At 43.4% G+C, this 21,901-nt stretch overlaps 1 pseudogene; it reads left to right on the forward strand.

The window, feature by feature from the left end:
• The first annotated feature begins 1,462 nt into the window (after positions 1–1,462).
• On the forward strand, positions 1,463–4,008 carry LOC121477406 (annotated as a pseudogene).
• The last annotated feature ends 17,893 nt before the right edge of the window (positions 4,009–21,901 follow it).

Here is a 21,901-nt window from a genome sequence, read left to right on the forward strand (position 1 = left end):
GCATCAACCAAACATATTTATTTTATTTCCCAAGAAATATACCCCCAGAAAATGTCAAGGAAATGATCTTTGAAAAATGCACATCCGAATGCAATATAAAATATTTAAAGGAATGACTGTGCTCCTGGTTTCCATTTTCTGTTAGATTATTCTACAGGCTCTTGTAAAAGTCAAGTCAGTGCTTTTAAAGGCAGAAAATGGCCACAAGTTAAGAAAAGCCTTCAAAGCCCCGGGGTTCTCCTTGATTTCGCTTTTACTTTCAGCATTTTGCCTTGAATGAATGACCTCAAATAACTGAGATATTCAAAAATTGATGGACAGTACTTAGCAAAGTAAAACTCAGATAAAGATGATGAGAACCAAGCCACTCACCAATGGCTTGAAAATTCACAGCGGCACTTGCCGCGTCCTGACAAGATGTCTCTTGCTGACACTTCCTGTGCATTCTTCCCATCTATCCACCTTCCTGAAACCCTCTGCAGCAAATCATGTGGTCAACAAAAAGAATTCTAGAAAAGATTACTATTTAAATCTTGCCATAAATCCATTCAATTTAGTTGGCCAGGGAGTGAATACTCACATAGGTCAACTCATTTAATCCTCCAACAACCCTGTGAGGCAAGTCCATCTTATCTACCTTGTACGATAAAGTAACTAAAGCACAGACAAGTCAAATATGTTGCTCAGCACAGCTAGGGAGTGACCTTTCTGACCCCAGAGCCCAAGTGTTCAGCCACCGTGATACACTGCCCCAACCAATAGCATCACTCCATAGGTGCTGATATTGGTCTCATAAATGTGTGTTAAATGAGAAATTTTAAGGAACTGAAGTTCATCAAACTCATCTGTAAATTGCATTGGTACAAATGGATATCATGTAGAGCAGAAAGTTTGGGCTAATTAAAAAAAAAAAAAAAAAGGCCTTCCTCAGGATCTATAAGAGTAGCCCACAGAAGATGAGAGTCCCCAAGGGCACATGCCAAAACCAAGTCCTATGGTCCAGGCAGAAAAAGAGACTTGTGCAGGCAACCCTGAAGGAAGCTCCCAGGGACCCAGGGACCTTCTCAGTGCGGGGTAAGGCTCATCTGGTGGGGCACAGCTAGAGGATTAGCCTGGACCACAATTCTGGGCAGCTGTGAGATGACCTAAATCCAACCTTCATCTACCCATCTGAACAGACCCTCCCTAGATACCTGGGAAACTGAAGCTCCTATGTCAAGACATTCCATACTGGCCTCTTATCATTGGGACCAGGAGTGTCTAATGAGGTCCAGCCATCAGCAGACCTAGGGCACCCCCAGCCAGCACCTGATATCTGCCATGCTGGCCACAGCTCTCACTGGCTAGACTGCCCTTTGGTTTGGATTCAATCCAGTGGGTAGCAGAGATGTTCGGAGTTCAGGCACTGGGGTCAATATCTCTGCACTCACTAACTACTGACTTTGGAAAAGCTTAGAACATCATGGAACTTCAGCTTTCTTATCTGAAAGATGGGGCTAATAAGACAACCCCACTGCGTTATCATGAGGAACACATGAGCAAAAGAACGTAAGGTATAAGAGACAGTGAAGTGTCCCACACAGCAACGGCTGCTCTATTACTGTCACCTATAATGGCAAAGGGAACTGGAAGCACAGGCTCCCTCACTCGATGTCATTGTCCATATCCCTGCCAGGATATCTCTTATAAGCACTCCGGATATACCATGTGATGTGAAGTGAGCTGCTGGAACCCTTGTCAAGAAAGCAGAGTTCAGGGTGGACTGCCAGTGCTCTGAACAGGAATCTCAGACACCATGGTGGTGACTGCAGGCATTTCTGTTGTCACCATGCAAGGCTTATTACAGAATACCAAAATGGTTCCTGTGTGTGCAATTAGTGACCTATTAATCATCATGATGGCTGCTGGGCATGAGCTTTCAATGGTGACATTAAAGGTATTCAAGATACAGGGCTAAAATATTTTTTAAAACATCCTGCAGGAAGAGTGTGCAAAAATCCATCGATACCTGAACTCTTTCCCTTGGGGAAGATGTGTGACAACAGCCCTAAACCACCCACCCCAACATGGTAAGACCTTGGACCTGGAGGATTTTGTTTGATGCCAGCTGTCAGGGTGACAGCATTTGCCTCCACAGCCTTGGTATTTGCCTCAAGCCTCCTTCTGCCCAGTGGGGAGTCATGACACCTAAGGGGCAGGACCTGGGACTCCACTAAGCTCACAGAACAGCTTATTGCACACTTTGGGACCTGCTGGCAAATTAAGGCTGTTTCAATAAATGTCTTGTGTGTGACTGAAACTGGTTTGAGCATGGCTATCACAAAAACCAAGGAGCAAAATGTCAAGGCCCTGACCTGCCTCAAACTTCTTTAGCTGCTACCCAAATCAACCACAAAGAATCCAAGAGAGTCACATGACCAAACTGGTATAGGTCCCATTTGGCTGTGCGTGTGCCTGTAAGCTTCATGGGGGAAAGATACAGGGCAAGTTTCCTCGGCTCTGGAGAAGCCACTCAGGCTAAGGACAACTACCACTAATCCCTGGAGTCACCAGGAAGGAGGTCACATTCAAGGTTGTACCACAGAAAGATGGGCTGGACAAGAAAATAATTTCAACATGGAACTACTTCTCCCTGGTGACCCTACGCATTAAGCAGCCAACCCTAAATAAGGGGCATGGATATGGGTCTCTGTTCCACAGGCTGAGGCTTGTTAAAGTTGTCATGAATAAGGCTCACTTCAAGAGATACGAGGGGAAATTCAGAAGAGAGTAAAACTGATTACTGTGCTTGGGAAAAGTTAGTAATTCAGGATCAAAATAAGTCCAATACATCTAAATACAGGATGATAGCTCATGTAACCAACAGAGAGATCATTTGTCAGATTGTTTATGCCCATTCAGAAGGGGACATGAAAGTTGGTACAGTTCACGCTCATGAACTCCCAAAGTATGGTGTGAAGGCTGGCCTGACAAACTCTGTGGCAGCATACCATACCAGCCTGCTGCTGGCCCACGGACTCCTCAGTAGGCTTGGATGAGACCTACAACGGCCAAGCAGAGGTGACTGGAGATGAATACAATGTGGACAGCCTTGATAGTCAACCTGGTGCCTTCACCTGCTATTTGGTGGAATTTTTTTAAGATTTATATATTTATTTGAAAGAGAGAGAGAGCATGAGAAGTGGAAGGGGTACAGGGAGAGGGAGAGAGAGAGAATCCTCAATCAGACTCCTCACTGAGCACAGAGTCCCACACAGGGCTCAATCCCAGGACCTCAAGATTATGACCTGAGTCAAAGTTAGACTCTTAACTGGCTGAGCCACCCAGGGACCCCTTCATTTGGAAGGTGGAAATAAATAAGGGTCCACCCCTTCAGCTGGAAATAAAGTTTTGGAGCTGTGGATGGAGGCCTGTCTATACCTCATGGTACCAAATGATCCCCTGGCTATAATTTAGAAAGCAAGGAATTCATTGCAGGAGGACTTTGGAAGCACATCCATGGGTCAGAACGTTGCAGACTATATGCATTGCCTCAAGGAAGAAGATAAAGATGCTTACAAGAAACAATTGTCTCAATACACCAAGAACAACACTAACACCAGATATGGGGGAGGAGATGTAGAAGGCTCATGCTGCTTCAAGACAATCAAGTTCATGAGAAGAATCCTAAGAAAGAAGTTAAAAAGAAGAGGGGGAACCATCCCAAAATGGCTCTTGCCCAGAAGAAAGATCAAATAACTCAGAAGGGGGATCCCTAGGTGGCTCAGCAGTTTAGCGCCTGCCTTTGGCCCAGGGCGCGATCCTGGAGTCCCGGGATCGAGTCCCGCGTCAGGCTCCTGGCATGGAGCCTGCTTCTCCCTCCTCCTGTGTCTCTGTCTCTCTCTCTCTCCCTCTCTCTCTCTGTGTCTATCATAAATAAATAAATAAATAAATAAATAAATAAATCTTCAAATAACTCAGAAGTAGGCAAGCTTCCTTAGAGCTCAGGAGCAGGCTGCTGAGAGCTAATAAGCCAAACCACAATTTTCTGTGAAGACATTTTAGATACAGACAACAATTAAATTTTTCACCAAGCCAAAAGAAAAAGAAGAAGAAGAAGAAGAAGCTGCTTTCCTCTCCCCCAAGATGAACATAGTCCAAAATCCCCCATGAGAGCGTGCCTCTAACTGGAAATCTCAGAATTCTGGGTCCCTAAAGTGAGGAAGGAGAAAAGTGCGTAGTCCTCAAAATTCAGCTTCAGGATTCCCTGCTCTTGAAGGGTGTTTGCTTAAACCAAGTTCCCTGGGCAGCTCCTTTAAACCCAAGAACCTGCCTTAGGCTCCATTCTGACCTGCTTTCATTATGCTGGGACATGTGTAGAAAAAGCACAGTATTTCATGAAAATGGAGAACCGTACCTGTAGCCAAAGGAGGTCCCAGGGTGTGTCCACTAAAGAACGTTGGCCTGAAAAACACTTCACACCGTCTGCCACAACCTTAAGATCAGGAGCTCACAGGAGACACAAACTGGTTTTCTGTTGAACTTCTACAGAACTCCCAACTTCTCCAGAACTTCCCCAGGGGTCTGCCCCATTCAAAGGCTCCAAAGCCTGTGCCAAGGGGGACACAAGTGAAGACATCATCATCATGCACGCAGATTTCCAAATCCCAAATCCTGATCGAGGGTAAGAGCTGAATATATGTATCAGTCAATCCCAGGGAAAATGCATTTCCCCTGTTCAGACCACTTTGAAAAAGACCTTGAAAGAGAAGGAGTTAGTTGGAGCTAGGTGATGCCATACAAGAAAATTCAGACTCTGGGGTTGCCTAACATCATAAAAGTTTTCTTGCTCAAGTGGCTCAGTGCTGCTCCTCCTCCATGTTGTGACTGTATATGCCATCTAGAGCATGTCCAGCTGGTGGCCACGGCCAGGGAAGAGGGGACAAGAGGGTCACATGGGATGATTTAATGGCTTCTCCCCCACCTCTTACCAGGGCCATGGCCCAGCCTATCTTAGGGAAGCCTGGGTAAGTGGGGAGCAGTCTCTGTTCCAGGAGGTAAGCCCTCTGTGCATGGTCTGTGTATGGGACCAGTCACAAAGCCCGTGCCCCAAGCCCTCCTCTCTGTCCCCCACCTGCACACCTGAATTCCTATGGAGGCTCCTTCTGCATAGGATCACAGTCCTTCCGGACTGTACCTGCCTCCTGGAAGGGATGAAATGTAGTTCTATTATCAATGCCACTTTAAGGCACTGACCTGTGAGAAGCAATTCTAAAAAGCCAGAAGTCATTTCTGACCCAGGTCAGGGTCCAGGAGGTAGAGATGGGTAAGGAAACCCACAAAGAGGTTGAATGAGAACAGAAAATGAATATGAATCTGAGCTTAATCAGGGGCAGGACAGGAAAGGAACTGCTAACCCCACAGTGGGTACAAACCCCAGAGGCTGTGTGCGTGCAGGGCCGGGGAAGAGGCGGGAAAGTAGCCTCCATCAGAAGGGGCTGGAGGGACGGGGAGATGGACATGTTTCCTCATCTAAGCAGAGGCCCTTGGGCATCACTGTGAGGACCTGAGGGGGGGGGGCATCATCATTCGTGCCTCTAATCCGAAACCCAAGGACCTCATTTATGTGAGTTCGGTTCTAACCTCTCTGCCCCACCGCACACCAACCTCTGCCACCCAGACCCACTCCCCTGCCTGCCCACACTCCCTGCCGCCATTATTCACCCAAAAGGAAAGAAAGGATCTGCTAAAACCCTTCCCCTGAGCTGGTGCCCAGATTCCTGGTCCTGTGCAGGGTCCCCTGTTCTGGGGTCAGCCACACCCAGCAGGAGGTCAAGGTCTATCTTTTTACTTGTCTAATGGCCTTAAGTATGGGTCTTACACTTGACCTTTCATTGGAGTTCTTTCCCTCAGTCTGAGATCTTGAATTTTTCTTAAACCACTTCGAGAAAGCGCTCTGCATCCTGTTCTGGCCACCTTACTTTAGAAATGGGATAAAACCTTGATTCTCAGCATGAGAACATTTATCCCAACAGGTCACTTTTTGAAAAAGGTTAAAGCAATTGAAAGAAGCCTTTTCCCTGATATCAAAGCCATAGACTTAGATGATTTTTTTAGGCCAAAAGAAATCCATCGTATAAAAAAAAAAAAAAAGGCAGGGTGGGGGGAAGGCTTTTCTAAAAAGAAAACTGCCTGCTGCTTTTTCTTAGCCCAGAAAATTACTAGTTCACAAGGTGAATCTCCCCATGAATAAACTCAATACGGATGAGGAAATAAATCATTTGACTGTCTACATTTTTTCTTTGTGACAGTCATCTTGTTGAAAAAGGCCATTATTTTTTGTGCTAATGGAAGTGTCTTGCTAGGTAAGACTTATACACTATCTAAAATATATAGGAAGTTTCATCTTTGCCATACGTTTTATTCTATTTAGCTAATAATTTTCTGCAGAAGTGCCACAAATTAGGTTATAGGCATAAATACCTGCATTTCAGAGATGTGAGAATTGAAAGATCTTACTGAAGTCACCTTCGAATGACCTTGACATTGTCTTGTTCTCTTATTGCTTCAGACTCTATACCAAATGAATCAATGAATCACCATCCTTCCAGGGATGGGTCACCCCCTAACAACCACATGTCCCAGATTTTCCTTTTTCTCCCCCAAACTAAATGTCCAAACAAGCTGCCCTGCCACTTTATTAGAAAATATGCCCACCAGAGCTACAGCCAGGTTTGATCCAGATCAGAATGCGTTGGTGCCACACCAGCCCACAGCCATTCTGGTAGGTCAGCTCCATGATGTACTGATTGTTAAACAGCTTGACTATGCCCCTGGCTCCAGCTTTCATTTCTGCAGATGCTCTCTGCTCCCCTTTTCTCCTTGATCCACCCTAGCCTGGCTTCCATCTGCCGTGCTCCGTATGGGACTGCTCTCCCAAGATCTCCATGGACCACCGTGTTCCCAAAGGCAGGGACAGTTTGAGGCCTTATCCTGAGCAATAGTCAGCAGTGGGAGAGGACACCATACCTCTTTTTTCTTCAAATTACTCTTCTCTATTTTCGCCAACACTGCACTCCTCTGGTGTTAGTTCCACTCTTCTGGTCCCTCCTTCAGAAGCCTTCGCAAGCTCCTCACCTCCCACTTGTCCTTAAATGTTGTCATTTCTACAAGCACCATTCTCCTATCCTCACCCTCCAATCTCATTGACTCTTAGATGACCATCGTGAGCCCAGAGCTCTCGGGGCTAACTGTACATCTAGCAGACCTCTCCAGAAGCTCAAACTCTGCATATCCAGAACTAAACTCAACATCATTCCATGTTGTGATTCACATGCTTCCAACTACCTCCAAAGAAGTGAGCACCCATTCCCGTGTATCCTAGAAATGGCACCCCAAAATACCCACTCATCCCAGTCAGAAATGGGGATACCTTCTTTAATTCCCTTCTTGCACTTTCTACCTACCGAGTGCCCTTTCTCTTACCTTTTCGGTAGCTGTCAGGTCTGCTTTCACCACACGCACCCTGAGAGTTCCTGCTGTCTGGCCCCACCCAGCCCACTGCCTTGCTGGCACCCTTATGCTCCCCACCTACACATCACCCCACTGGAGCAGAAGTGAACCTGCCAGAATTTAAATCCCATCCTGGCACTCCATTGCTTTAAAACTTTAAAGTCTTAAATATTTTCTTGTCTAAAGACAATAGAAATGGGATGAGACATGAACTCTTGGCATGACTCAAGGTGCTCCCAGACACAGGCTCTGCCTCTCCAGAACCTCACCTCTCCATCCTTCTCTTTGCAACTGCTACCCTCTCCCTCACCTCCCATCCTAGACATAAGCTGCTCCACCAGCTTCAAACAGTGCCCCTCTCCTTGCACCCCAACTCCTACACACATCCATTCCATCTCATGCATGTGGTCAGCTCCCACTTTCGAGTTGTATTTTAAAGGATATTTCCCTATAATATCCCTTAAGAAAAGGATTTTCCTGACCTTCTGACTCAGGTGGATCTCATTGTGATGTGTTCCCTTGGCATTCTGTACCCCTCCTAATAATCATTGTACTTGGTTTTGATTTTTTTTCTAAATTTTATTTTTTCCCATGGAACTGTAAGACCCATACCCACAGAACTACTTGGTTCCCCACCATAGCCTCAGGACAAAACAGACACTAGAGAATGGTAGGCACTAGATAAATATTTAATGGTTAGGAAGACAAATGAATCAAAAAGTAAATTAAATCTTACCACCTCCATAAAGCCTGATCTCATTGCTCTAGCCTATATCAGGGTTTCTTCAACTTAAAGCCATTGATATTTTAAGCCAGACAATTCTTTGTTATGGAGGGCTGTCCTGTGCATTGCAGGGTGTCTGACAGGACCCTTAAATACCAGGGACACCCCTACCCATTTGTGACGATCACAAATGTCTCCAGACATTAGAGCATGAGACTTGAGAACTACTGACCCATGCTGGCCTCTCTCCCTCTGAAAACACCTTCACTGCCACTTGTTGTCACGTCATTGTTCTTTGTCTGAGTCACATGTATTAGTCTGGTCACCCCAGAGGACTCAAAACTCCTTGAAAGCAGGGCTCTGTCCTCTGCCATCCCCCACAGCACCTTCCCCAGGACTGAGTGTAACAAATGGAGTTGGCATATCTGTCCATTGGTGGAAAGGAACAGAAAGCCAAGATCACTATTCTTATTAGCAGGTAGAATTTGGACTCTCCATCCTAACAATATCCTGCCTCCCCAAACATTCCAACATTGGAAATCTCAGCATTCTCAGAAAGCCTTTACTGAACTCTCTCAATTGTATTTGGTGCTTATGACAGTTAATTTTATGTCAGCTTGAATGGGTTGCAGGGTAAGCAGACATCTGGTCAAACATCATTCTGGATGTGTCTCTGGATATTACTGAATGAAATTAACATCCGAACTGGTAAACTGACTAAAGCAGATTGCCCTCCCTACTGTGAGTGGGTCTCATACAATCAGTTGAAGGCCTGAATAGAGCAAAAAAGCTGACCCTCCCTCAAATGAGGGAAACTTCCTGTTTCACTGCCTTCAAGCTAGTATATCCGTCTCTTCATGCCTTTGGATGTGAACTGAAACATCCTCTCTTCAGGACTGAAGCATGCAGACCTGCAGACTAGAACTACCCCATAGGTTCTCCTGGGTCTCCAGCTTGCTGACTACAGATCCTGGATTTGTCAGCCTCCATAATCTCTTGATCCAATTCCTTATAATAAATATATGTATATATATATATGTATTTATTAAATAAATTTATAATACATCTCTATATGTGTGTGTGTGTGTGTGTGTGTGTGTGTGTGTGTGTATATCCTATTGATTCTATTTCTCCAAAGAACCCTGACAGTGTGATTCTTTATGCCCTGTAGAGAAGATTTAAAACATTGTGGAACTAATACTCTCCCCATCTGGAATTCATTAAATTCTCATTTTCTAAAAATTCAACAAAGTCAACTGAACCATGGGCAGCTTGCTATGGGTTCAGCGGTCACCCCCTTGGAATGATACTTTCTCTGGATAACAGAGCTCCACATACCTTCTGGCACATTCAGAATGTAATCAGAGGAAATGGGGCCAACTTGCCCTTGACCTTTTATAATGACATCTGATTTCTCTTAAACTATCCTAGATGTCTCTAGTGCTCTTTAAATAAATAATGATGATAATTAATATCAGCCCAAAAATCAATGGTTAAAAATTAACCATTTATATTAAAAATTTAGCAAATGTTTAGGTACTAAATGTGCGTTTAGCATTGCAGCAGTCCTACTTAAAAAGAACCCCAACATGCCACTTCCTATGATTACAAAAACATGATTCTATTTAGAAAATAATCTCAATTAATACCTGTACATGTAGCAAAAACACAGTAAAAAAAAATGCATCTTTCCCTTTATTATGTGCTCATGCTCAACTACACAATAAACAGGTTAAACCAAAGCCTTGTTTGTGAGTTCAGCCACACAACGTGGTGGGAAGAACACTACCCACAGTTGTAACTCCATGCTCTGCCACCAGTCACACTGTGAGCCTGGGAGCATTTCCGTATATATCTCTCTGGCCTTCAGCTGACTCATCTCAATGTGAAGAGAAAGACAGCGTCTGTATAATGTCTCATCCCTATGAGAGATAAAATTTAGTTTCGAATCTAACCCATGACATCATTCTTTAATCCCCACATTTTTCTACTCCTTCTTTAATTGACAAGTGACAAGAGTATAATTGGCAAAATACCATGTGCACTGCCTGGAATGAAATCTCACAAGACAAAAATACATTATTTTGGCATTGGGATAATTTTTCTGTATTCAGAAGTAAGCAATAGAGGGCTTATGTAGAAACATTCATGTAGGGACACCTGGGTGGCTCAGTAGTTAAGCATTTGCCCTGGCTCAGGGTGTGATCCCAGGGTCCTGGGATCGAGTCCCACATCGGGCTCCCTGCAGGGAGCCTGCTTCTCCCTCTGCCTGTGTCTCCACCTCTCTCTGTGTGTCTCTCATGAATAAGGAAATAAAATCTTTATTTAAAAAAAGAAATATTCATGTAGCAGAGAGCTCCTTATTAACTGGCTTAAAAGAAAATATGTCATCATTCAGGGATTAAAAGGGGCAGGAGAAGGAAGAGAAGATTTCAAGATGGAAGGAGTCACCAGCGGTAAGAGGCAGAGAAGATGCCCCCGAGAAAGCATGCAGTACAGTCTTCTCTCTGATGAGGTCAGTTCAGATTGAGGTCACTTTGGTAAAAGTTCTCTTTGTGGGCTCCCTTCCATTACCTGTTCCCTCCAATGAATGTGGCAGAGAGCCACAGACAGACTCTGGCTGTACATTGAAGCTAAAAGTGGAAAACCGACTAATGAGCCAATGAATGGATCAGCTACACATTTCTACCCTTGCTAAGGCTTCCACGTCGGGCAGCACTCATGTATGGGCCACTCTAGCTATTTTAAGCAGAACGTGACTTAATACAGGGAACTAAGTTCCTATAAAATCATCAGAAGGTTTGGGAGATACAGCCGGGCCACCACAATAACTCCCACAATGAGATGCCAAACTGGACCTCAAGGGAGCCGCTACTTCTGCCAGTTAGAGATGGGGCTGGCAGTCTGCCCTATGACACCCCACCTTCCTACAGGGAGTTTTGTGTCCTCTTGCTCCAAACAAGGGGCACAGGCTGCAACCCAAGATTCCCCCACCTTCAAAACAAGTGATGCCGGAATAGAGAGCCACCTGCCAATACTGCTGTGAGGTTCACATCACCCCCACCACCTCCGTGGGTCTGGTGAAGCACCTGAAACCCTCCTACGGCCAACCCCACCATCACATGACCCTCCCTGGTAGCAGCAGAATGAGGGGCTCTCTGCACTGGCACCCTCCAAGCCTCAGTGAGCTGGCTCTGAGGACCAGAATCCAACTCATGTCCACAGCCAGAACTGCAAGGGAGGCTGGGGATGTGGCCTGTAGCCTCCCAGACTGTAATACTAGAAGGTGTATTCCAGAAGGAAGCTGGAATAGGTGTTGGGGGCCAGTCTACCATATCCACCACACGCAGGATGGAAGGCACTTGTAAAATCCTCACCAGGATCCTAAAGACAGTCATAAAGCAAGCCAAAAAAATCACAACAGAATTATAACACATGATATCTCCAACCAATTTCTTATCACAGGTTTATCCAGATGAAGACACAATAATTTGGAGCTCAAGATTTTATAGGTTATCATGTAGTATAAAGTCCTAGGTATTACATATTACCTGCAATTTTTTTTTCTGTAAGAGAAAGAAGTAACAAAATAGAGTGAAATCTGGCTTCATTCAGTTGCTTAAATATTTACCAGGCTCCCTTAAGAGACTTTGAGCTATAGGAAACAAACTGAGGGTTGCTGGAGGGGAGGTAGGTGAGGAGATGGGGTAAGTGGGTGATGTAATGAGCACTGGGCGTTATATGCAACTGATGAATCATTAAATTCTACCTCTGAAAGTAATAAAAATAAATAAATAAATAAATAAATAAATAAATAAATAAAGTGCACGTGTAAAAATATGTGTGAAAAAAATCTGAAAAGCTCTAAAGCAAAATATTGACAATTGGGTGGTATGGTTGAGGGTAATTTTCATTTTCTTCATGCTTCTTTATGTTAATTTTTCTTCCTACACCTGTTTATTTTTTCTATAGTGTGCATGTATTAATGGAATAATTTTTTGGTATCTAAAAATATAGATGAGATCTCCTAAGGAATAGGAGGAAGTTGACCACCCACAGGACATAGGCAGCAGGGAGAGCCCAGATGCACCCTAGCCAAGCGCACTCTGTTTCTGCCCACGCTGGTGCAGTGTAGCAGCAAGCCCACTCAGTCTCATCTGCCAAGTGAAAACAGGAAGTTAGAGCTGACACACAGGAAGGAGGGAAAGCCAGAATTCCCTCTACCTCATTTCAGGGTCATGTTTTTAACAAGTACTGAAACAAAAAGATTAAAAGAACTTGGAAAGGCTCTTCTGCTGGGAGACACCCCTAGATCTGGTTCTTGTGTCTGTAACTGGCAGAATTCAAAGACAGGCCCCAAGTCTGGTGTATATGCCCTGTATACTCCCCTTCCCCTGAGTGAGTCTGAAGGGGTATCATGCCCAGGATCATCATACATTTGACAGAAGAAGCAATTTTGTGGATATAATTAGGGTTACTGGTCAGTTGGCCAGTTGAATAATAAATCAAAAGGCAAGTTATGCTAGGTGGCCTTGACTTAATCAGGTGAACCCTTCAGATGAAGGTGAAGTTCCAGAGAGAGGCTGCCCTGTTGGCCTCAAGGCAGAAGTAAACTGCCCTGTTGTGCAAAGGCCAGTGAGTCAGCAAGGGGGTTTGGAGAGAAGCATCCAACCAACATCCCACAAAACAATGGGATTTCAGTCCTACAACCACAAGGAACTGGATTCTGCCAACAGCTAGTAAGGCTGGGAGAGAATCCTGAGCCTCAGAGAATATGGCAGCAATGGCCAAACCATGATTTCAGCTGGTGAAACATGAAGAGAGCACCTTGCTAGCCTGTCTCCAGACTCCTGACTCACAAAAACTGTACGATACTAAATTTGTGTTGTTTTAAGCCTCTAAAAAAAATAACCAGGCTCCTACTTGGTGTCAGGAGCTAGATAAGGCATTGAAGATTTCAAGACAAAGAAAACAGTCATGGTAAGACCATTGGCTTTAGCATGAAGCAAGTGCCAGTTCACTTTCCCTCTCTGCCACTTGCTATGTGACCTTGGACAAGTCCTTTGTCTCTTCCGTGACTCTCAATCCTCTTTTCAAATGGAAATTATTATTTCCCACTAAAATTATTATTACCCACTAAAAAGGCTTGTCTGAGTGTTAAATGAGATAATACACATTTGTCATTAGTATAGTGCTTGTCCCTGGTATTAGTCAGTGTCCTCCAAAGAAACACAGTCAATAGGTGGGCAGTGGGGAGCACATGCTTTATTTCAAGGAATCGGCTCATGTGACTGTGGGGACTGACAAGTCCAGTGGGCTGATGAGCCTTCTATGGAGACCCAGAGAAGAATTGTGGCACAGCTTGAGTCCAAAGGCAGCTGCTGGCAGAACTCCATCTTTGTCCCCTTTAGCAGTCCTTATCCTCTTACTGCCTTCGCCTGACTAGACAAGGCCCACACACATTATGAAAGTTATGGAACATAGTTTGCTTCACTCAAAGCCTCCTAATTTAAATGTTAATCTAATTTAAAACATACCTTCACAGCAACATCCAGACATGTTTGACCAAATGCCAGGTACCCTGGCCTAGCCAATTTGACACAGAAAATTAGCCATCATAGCCCATTAAGGACACTCAGTAAGTGACAGCTGTTATGACCAAGCAGCTTACACCTAGTGCTGAAGACACATAACTACAAAGCACTGTGGTCAAGATGTTCAGGATACTGGTCAGACAGGTAATGGAGCATGCGTGCAAAGCAAAGATGCAAACGGGATTCTGAGGTGGAGAAAGAGGGCTGGAGTTACAGGCTCTTAGACAAGAACACTTTTTGGACACAGGAAAGATTGGAGGGGTCCAGTTAATCCTCGGCAGACGTGGGCACAGGAGGGTCTCATGAGAACACCTCTCTTGGATAGGGAGGGTCCTCTGGCTGGTTGAAGTGAAGGTGTATATGCAAGGAAGCAAAAGGCAGTAGAGATAAGGATGAGTGGTCACAGCCATTATCAACAGGGGGCAAGGTCATAGCTGGGAAAATGGGCTGAGCAATAAGCCCAAGGGAAAGTAGAGAAACAAGACTGAAATCCTGTCTACCTGCAGACGGGAGGGTCAGAAACGGAAGAGAATAAGGAGGGAAGACAGATAAGAAAAAAAGCATGGAACTCAAGCTGCAAAGGGCAGACTTGTGGCACAACACACCACCACCCCCCACATGATATTTAAGGTGAGTTTACTAGAGGAGGGGTGGTGACATAATGACTGCATAGAGAGGGACAAGTGGAATCATAGGCCACCAGTATCAACCACATGTTGATGATTGGCTATGAGTGGTACTAAAGAACCTTGGCCAGCAAAAGAATTTATTTCTCCAACACAACATAGAGGCCCACCATCCAGAAGCCAACAACATTTTCAGTGCCATCCTGCAATGCCTTGTATGGAAAAGCCTCTCCCCTTCCAATGCCCTCAACTCCACGCATCTGAGTGTCGCAGATGTCCTTATCCCTAGACATTCCCGTCAGCCAGGTCCAGCCTCAAAACTGTTAAGGCTTCACTTTCAAGTTACAATTTCCAAATGTTTTTTTGGCTGTCAATGGGGTGGTTTCCTCAGGTAAGATCCTGCATGCCCAGGATGTTTCAGTGGCAGTTTTAACCCGAATCCCCAAAGACATTCCACTGTAGTAGAAATTTTAATAGGTTTTGAATAAGTGAAAAACATTTAACAACAAATTGAAACTTGACCATATCAGCATGTCCATCACTGACAGCAACAGACACAGACACAGACAGACAGGCTTCATCTTGAAGGGCATGTGTCAGAGACACTGCATAGCCTCGAGTTTCTCCTAGAGTGATATGTGCTAAAAAATTGTAAAGGGAGAACAGTGACAAGTAGCCAAAACCCTGAGAGCTTGTTTTTCAAAATGAACAGATAAAATTCCCAATGAGCACTGATGTTACATGAGACCAAGGTTGGTTAAACTAAAAAAGAGTCTAATGTAACCTAGTTGCCTCAAAGTCTCTCATATTTTTTTTACCCTCCTGCAAATTTAGGTGGTATGTGAATAGTTTAAAGCTGTTTCTGTCTTTTCTCTCTAAACTTCCAATTATACCCCCTGCAGCACCAAATGTAGAGGGAATTATAATCAATTTCTTAAGTAAATTCATGTAAAATAAATTTAGACTCAAAGGATCTGAACAAAAAAGCCATTTCACTCAACCAGGAAATCAGATTTTGACAGCCAAGGCTTTTTTAAAAATTGAATCTATTTTCCAGAGATTTATCCAAGTGTTCACTGCCACCAGGCACTGTAACAGAGCTATAACCAACCCACCACTTCCCTGTGGGTCATATTTTTCATTTAAGAATACATCAGATGGGTGGGTAAAACAGGTTTTTATTCCAGTTGACCACCAAGGAGCTGTAGACGCTGAAAACGTTACTTCATCTCTAGGTGTTTGCTTCAGTACTTATAAAGTGGGGTGCAGTAGTTGGTATATTAATGACCCAATTCCTTACCCCCCTATCTTTTGCCAAGTAACTTGGTAATCCTCTTCCACACTGACTCTAGACTCAGCCGTGTGACTCTAGTCAACAGAAATAAGACTTCATTGGTGCCAGGTCTACACCAAGAGAACTTGAATGTTTCCTCTTGCTTTCTTAAGCTTCTGTCATCACCATGGGAAGGATATACCTGAAGACGATGAGGGACGTGTGAAGCAGAGCCAAGTGTCCCAGCCAAGTCTCTCCAGCCAAGTCAAACCAACTCCCACTACACATGAGCAAACACTGCTGAGATAAGCAAAGCCACCCAGCTGAGTTCCATGAGAATAAATAATTCAGAGTGGTTATTATATAATAAAGGCTAACCAGTACAGGGACAATACCACCTGCCCCAGCTACCTTACTAGCATGTTCCATCTGTGAGAATAAAGAACTCAGAGTGGATTGTTACACAGCAAAGGCTAACCGTGTAGGCAAAAGAGAAATTATTACATTTCCTTACTACCTACAGCCCATTGACAAGTCCTTGAAACAAGTCCTTGTTCTTCTAGGGACGCAACTGCTTCGATGTTGACACTTTGCTTAGGACAAAAGGCAATCCTAGCCCAACCCCCTCACCTAGGATTCTTTAAGCCTACTTTAACATAAAAAAAAAAAAAAATTCTTTTAGAAATTTCCCTTATAAAAAAAAAAAAAGAAAAGAAATTTCCCTTATCTCTAAACTCCCTGAGACACATGTTAGCAGTCATGCCCCCGTCAAGCAGATGGCCCACCCATATACATCTGAAGGGTCTCATGACTAAGGGTTTATTAGATGGTAATAAATGACCTTTTCCCAACAATAGCTAGCCCCCTCAGGAACCTGGACACCTTGCTTCCAAATCCTTTAGAGACTAATGCTACCCCTAACCCCTCCCAACTTGAAAGTCTATAATGGGTCACTCTTCATGACCTCGGTGCAGCTCTTTCTGCCCATGGGTCCTGTCCCCATGTGTTAATAAAAGCACCTTTTTCACACCAATGACATCTCAAGAATTCTTTCTTGGCCATTGGCTTCAAACCCTAACGTCTTTTCCTACATCAGAGGTACAATACCGCCCGCCCCAGCTAACTTACTCACATGTTGGGAAGATCATATCTATAAAAGCACTGGAAAGACCGTAAGGTTGCCCCCCAACATGGGTAGGGCCATGTGCTGTACAACCCATTAGTTTCTCTTCCTGCATCTTGAGATGTCTGTCTTCCTCCATTCTGAAACTGGTTTTCACACCATGATGACCGATTTCCTATACCAGGTCTCGAACCAACAAAATATAGGTGATCTGAAAACTCCCTGTCACCTCAGAAAGAACTACCTACCCTAAATGTATTTAGCCATTTCAAACTTTTGCTTAAGTTTCCTTGGTGAACTTTGTATTATCAAAATTCCCAGCCATCTCAAATAGAGAGCTTCCCAAAATACATTTCTATTTCAGCAAATTATGATCAATAGGTGAGAACTTGAATAGCTTAATATTTTTCTGCCCTTGTATGAATCACTATATAGAAGTGCAAATTAAACCAAATGATGCAGGTTTATATTAGATGATAAATTGGATTCTGTATTAGTCTGCTTGGGCTGCCATGATAAAATGCCACAGAATGGGTGACTTAAACAATAGAAATTTATTTTCTCACAGTTCTAAAAGCTAGACGTCCAAGAATAAGGTGCCCTCAGGGCTGGTTTCCAGTGAGATTTTTCTTCCTGGCTTAGAGATGGCACCTTCTCACTGTGCCCTCACCTGGTCTTCTCTCTATGTCTGCATGGAGAGAGAGATTAGTTCTTTTCCTCTTCTTATAAGGACCCCAGCCCTATTAGATTAGGGGCTTACACTTACAACTTCATTTAACCTTAAATGCCTCCCTAAAATCCCCATATCCAAATACAGTCACATCAGGGATCAGGACTTGAACATAAGAATTGGAAAAACAGGGTGTGATGAGGGTCACAATTCAGTCCAGAACAGATCCCAAAAGAAGACTGACTCAGGCAATACAAGTATGTACTAACAAATCCATATCTTCCTGCCCTAGAAGAAGCAAGTCACTTACTTTAGTGAATTTTTTAAAACATGCATCTATTTACCAAACACATACTAAGTGCCCAATGTGTAAGGTGCAGGGGATGTAATGATGAGCATATCAGACATGGTCCCACCCTCTCAGATCTTAGGGTCTGATGGGACTGCTCACCACTCAAGTACTGAATGAGGAAGGAGAGGTCGAACTGGAAAGATGATATGATAATAATCTCACAAAGACAGATCTTTCAAATCTAAAACACATTCATCATTTCACTCTGTCTATGCCATTTAACGTATTCCTCCCAAATTACCAAAATAGCTACTCCAGTCCACATTCTCACCAGCAGGAAACAAAGAGTTCCCCACATTCAAGTCAATACTTGATATTTTCCAACTCAATAGTTTTTTGACAGTGCATGGATATCTTGATTTAATTTGCATATTTCTGATTGCTAATGAGATTGAGCATCTCTCCATATGCTTATAAACATTAGCTTTCCCCCTCTGTGAACTCCTTATTTATTTCCTTTGCCCATATTTCTCTTGATTTCCTGCCTTTTTCTTGTTGATTTACAGGTGCTCCATCTATACTCTAGAAACTAAACATTCCTTGGTTGTGTGTCTTAAAAATATTATCTTGCTGGGGCACCTGGGTGGCTCAGTCAGTTAAGCATCCGACTCTTGATTTCTCATGATCTCATGATCATGATTTCAGGATCATGGGATCAAGCCCCAAGTGGGGATCTCAGATCAGAGGGGAGTCGGCTTGTCTCTTGCTCCCACTTCCTCTCCCCTCATTCGCATGCATGCTCTGTCTCTCTCTCTCTAAAATAAGTAAATAAATCTTTTTTAAAAATCATCTCCCAATCTATTAACAGTGGCTGTGGTGCTAGAGTAGATACTTGTTGCCCCTCCCTGAGGGGGGTTATACATGCCTGACCCATTGATAACAAGCTTGGCCACATAACTTCTTTTGGCCAATAAAATGCAAGCAGAAGTGACATGTGGCCTTTCCAAGCAAAATTTTTTAAGATTCATTGCATGAAACCACCATGTACTTTACTCTCAGGGAGGGGCTGCCATTTTGGCCTGGATCCTGGAATGAAGAGATCCATGGAGCAGACCCACAACCAGCAGAAATAAACCTTTTTTACTGTAAGCCACGAGTGTGGTTGTTTGATTTTGGTGTTGGTTGTCATGGTCAAAGAACTGAACAATTCAAAGACTAACACCAGCGGTGAGGTCTACCATAATAACACCCAAAATATATGCGTGAGTCTTAGGGCAGAGTGGCAGGTGGCAAGAAAACTGACAGTAAAGGCTTTTTACACAGTGGTGAAGCATTTGATAAAACGATCACCTGTGATAACCTAGAAGGCTGAGAGTGTAACTAATGAATTTGTGGCTTTAGCAAAGTGGGAAAGCAGAATATTGGTAACATTGGATATTTGCTAATGGTTGTTTTTGACAAGGCACTATAAGAAAGAAATAAGCTCATAGGAGAAATGGCCATTTTACAAGCTGGATTGAAAGAGCATTTGAAGAGGCCATAAATCCCAGGATTTGCAGGTTAGAAAATGGAACTGTTTCTCATCTCCAACTGGTAAGAGATAAAACTGAGAAGGCCTTGAGCTACAGAGGCCAGTTAAGACTCATCCTTGGGGCAAAGGTGGAATCAAGTAGCCTGGTGAGCCCATGGTTAAACTCAAATGGGGTACAAATGGGAAGAGGAGATCAAGCATTGTAGTGAACATCAGAGAAAGCAGTCATAAATGGGGCCTAAAACTAATTATTCCATAAATAGCAACATAAGCACATTATTTTAAAAAGGTGTAACTGTTTTCTATTGCTGTGTAACAAATACTACAAACTTAGTGGCTGGAAACAACACACGTACTATTTCATAACTTCTATGGGTCAGGAGTCTGGCCATGGGTTAGCTGGGTCCTCTGCTCAGAGTCACATCAGGCTAAACCAAGGTGTTATCCAGGACTGTGATCCCATCTCAGGCTTGGTATTTTCTCCCAAACTTATTGGCTGTTGTCAGAATTTAGTTAACTTATGGTTGTAAGACAGAGACCTTCAGCTTCCAGAGTCCATCCCCCGCAGATTTCAGATGCACATATCACACACACACACACACACACACACACACACACACACACAAAGATAACTATGTGAGGATATGACATGATAATGAGCTTGACTCTAGTAATTATTTCAGTGTGTATATGCAGAACAAGTCATCATGTTGTATACCTTAAATATACACAAAAATATATAAATAAAAAGAAAGCACAACAGATAGTATGGTTAAAATACAATACATGGGTTTATCATTGGAGAGAGTGTTAGTTGATATTGACAAAAGGCAAAATTCACAGTGAACGTGTCAGTCTTTGCTACACAGCCATCCAGGCCAGAGCTTAGGAGTCTAAAGCAACAACCATTTCTTTAGCTCACTATTCTGTAGGTTGGCAATTTGAGTTGGGCTCAACTGGGCAGTTCCGATGATGGTCTCAGCTGAGTTCACTCCTGATTTGTGATCGGCTGTTGTGGTCTGCAATAGAGGTTGGCTGACTGCTGGCAGGACTGACCAACAGTAGAAACTGAGCCACATGTATCTCCTCATCCGGCAGGCTGGCCAGGAGCTTGTCTATGTGGCAGTGGTGGCATGAGTTCCCTAAGCAGCAGAAGAACAAGCCCCTATGAGCAGGTGCTTGTCGGGTTGTGTTTCTTTCTTGTTTGTACCCCATGAACATTTGTAAGCAATAAGCATCAAAGACTGGGTGCCTGGGTAGTTCAGTTGGTTAGGCCTCTCCTCTGCCTTGAGCCCAGGTCATGATCCTGGGGTCCTGGGATCGAGTCCCGCATTGGGCTCCCCGCTCAGCAGGGACCCTGCTTCTCCCTCTAACCCCACCCACCCTCTGCTTGTGCTCATTCACTCACTCTCTCTCTGTGTGTGCTAAAAAAATAAATTTAAAAAAACATAACCCAGACCAGAGCTGTCAGAAATATAAGAAGAAACAAAAAACACAACCATAGCTTTATCTTGAGCTCTCAATCTGTATATAGATACAAAACAAAGAATTAGGATTCAAATAATATGATGAATAAAGTCTATAAGTATCAATGTCCACAATAGCCAAACTGTGGAAGGAGCCTCGGTGTCCATTGAAAGATGAATGGATAAAGAAGATGTGGTTTATGTATACAACGGAATATTACTCAGCCATTAGAAATGACAAATACCCACCATTTGCTTCAACGTGGATGGAACTGGAGGATATTATGCTAAGTGAAATAAGTCAATCGGAGAAGGACAAACATTATATGGTCTCATTCATTTGGGGAATAAAACTAATAGTGAAAGGGAATAAGGGGAAGGGAGAAGAAATGGGTAGGAAATATCAGAAAAGGAGACAGAACATGAAAGACTCCTAACTCTGGGAAATGAACTAGGGGTGGTGGAAGGGGAGGAGGGCAGGGGGTGGGGGTGACTGGGTGGCGGGCACTGAGGGGGGCACTTGACAGGATGAGCACTGGGTGTTATTCTGTATGTTGGTAAATTGAACACCAATAAAAAATAAATGTATTATTAAAAAAAGTCTATAAGTATCAAATTTTGTTTTCTATAGAAAATATGCATTCTTTTTTGATGTCTTTGGAACATTTACAAAAATTGGTCATACTTTTAGGCCATAAATGAACATCTCAGTAAATCAAAAGAAGAGAAAAGGAAGGAAAAGAAAAGGCATCGTATAGGCAATATTTTCTGACCAAATGCAACAAAACTAAAAATTAAAGAAACTACAAACAAGAAAATTCAAACCACATAGAAATTAAAACACTTTCCAAAGTAACTTGTGGAATGTATAATCACAGACTATTTGGAAAGTTTTTTTAAATAACAAAAGTATATATCAACAATTATGGAATACTTCATATTAGGGACCAGCAAATGTTTTCTTAAAAGTGCCCCATAGTAAATATTGCAGGCTTTGTGGGCCATAGGTCTCTGTTGCCACTGATTAATTCTGCCATGGTAGTGTGAAAGCAACCATACACAATATAAAACTAAATGGCTGTGCAGGTGTTCCAATAAAACTTTATTTATA

The sequence above is a fragment of the Vulpes lagopus genome, chromosome 17, assembly GCF_018345385.1.
Source record: "Vulpes lagopus strain Blue_001 chromosome 17, ASM1834538v1, whole genome shotgun sequence".
NCBI lineage: Eukaryota > Metazoa > Chordata > Mammalia > Carnivora > Canidae > Vulpes > Vulpes lagopus.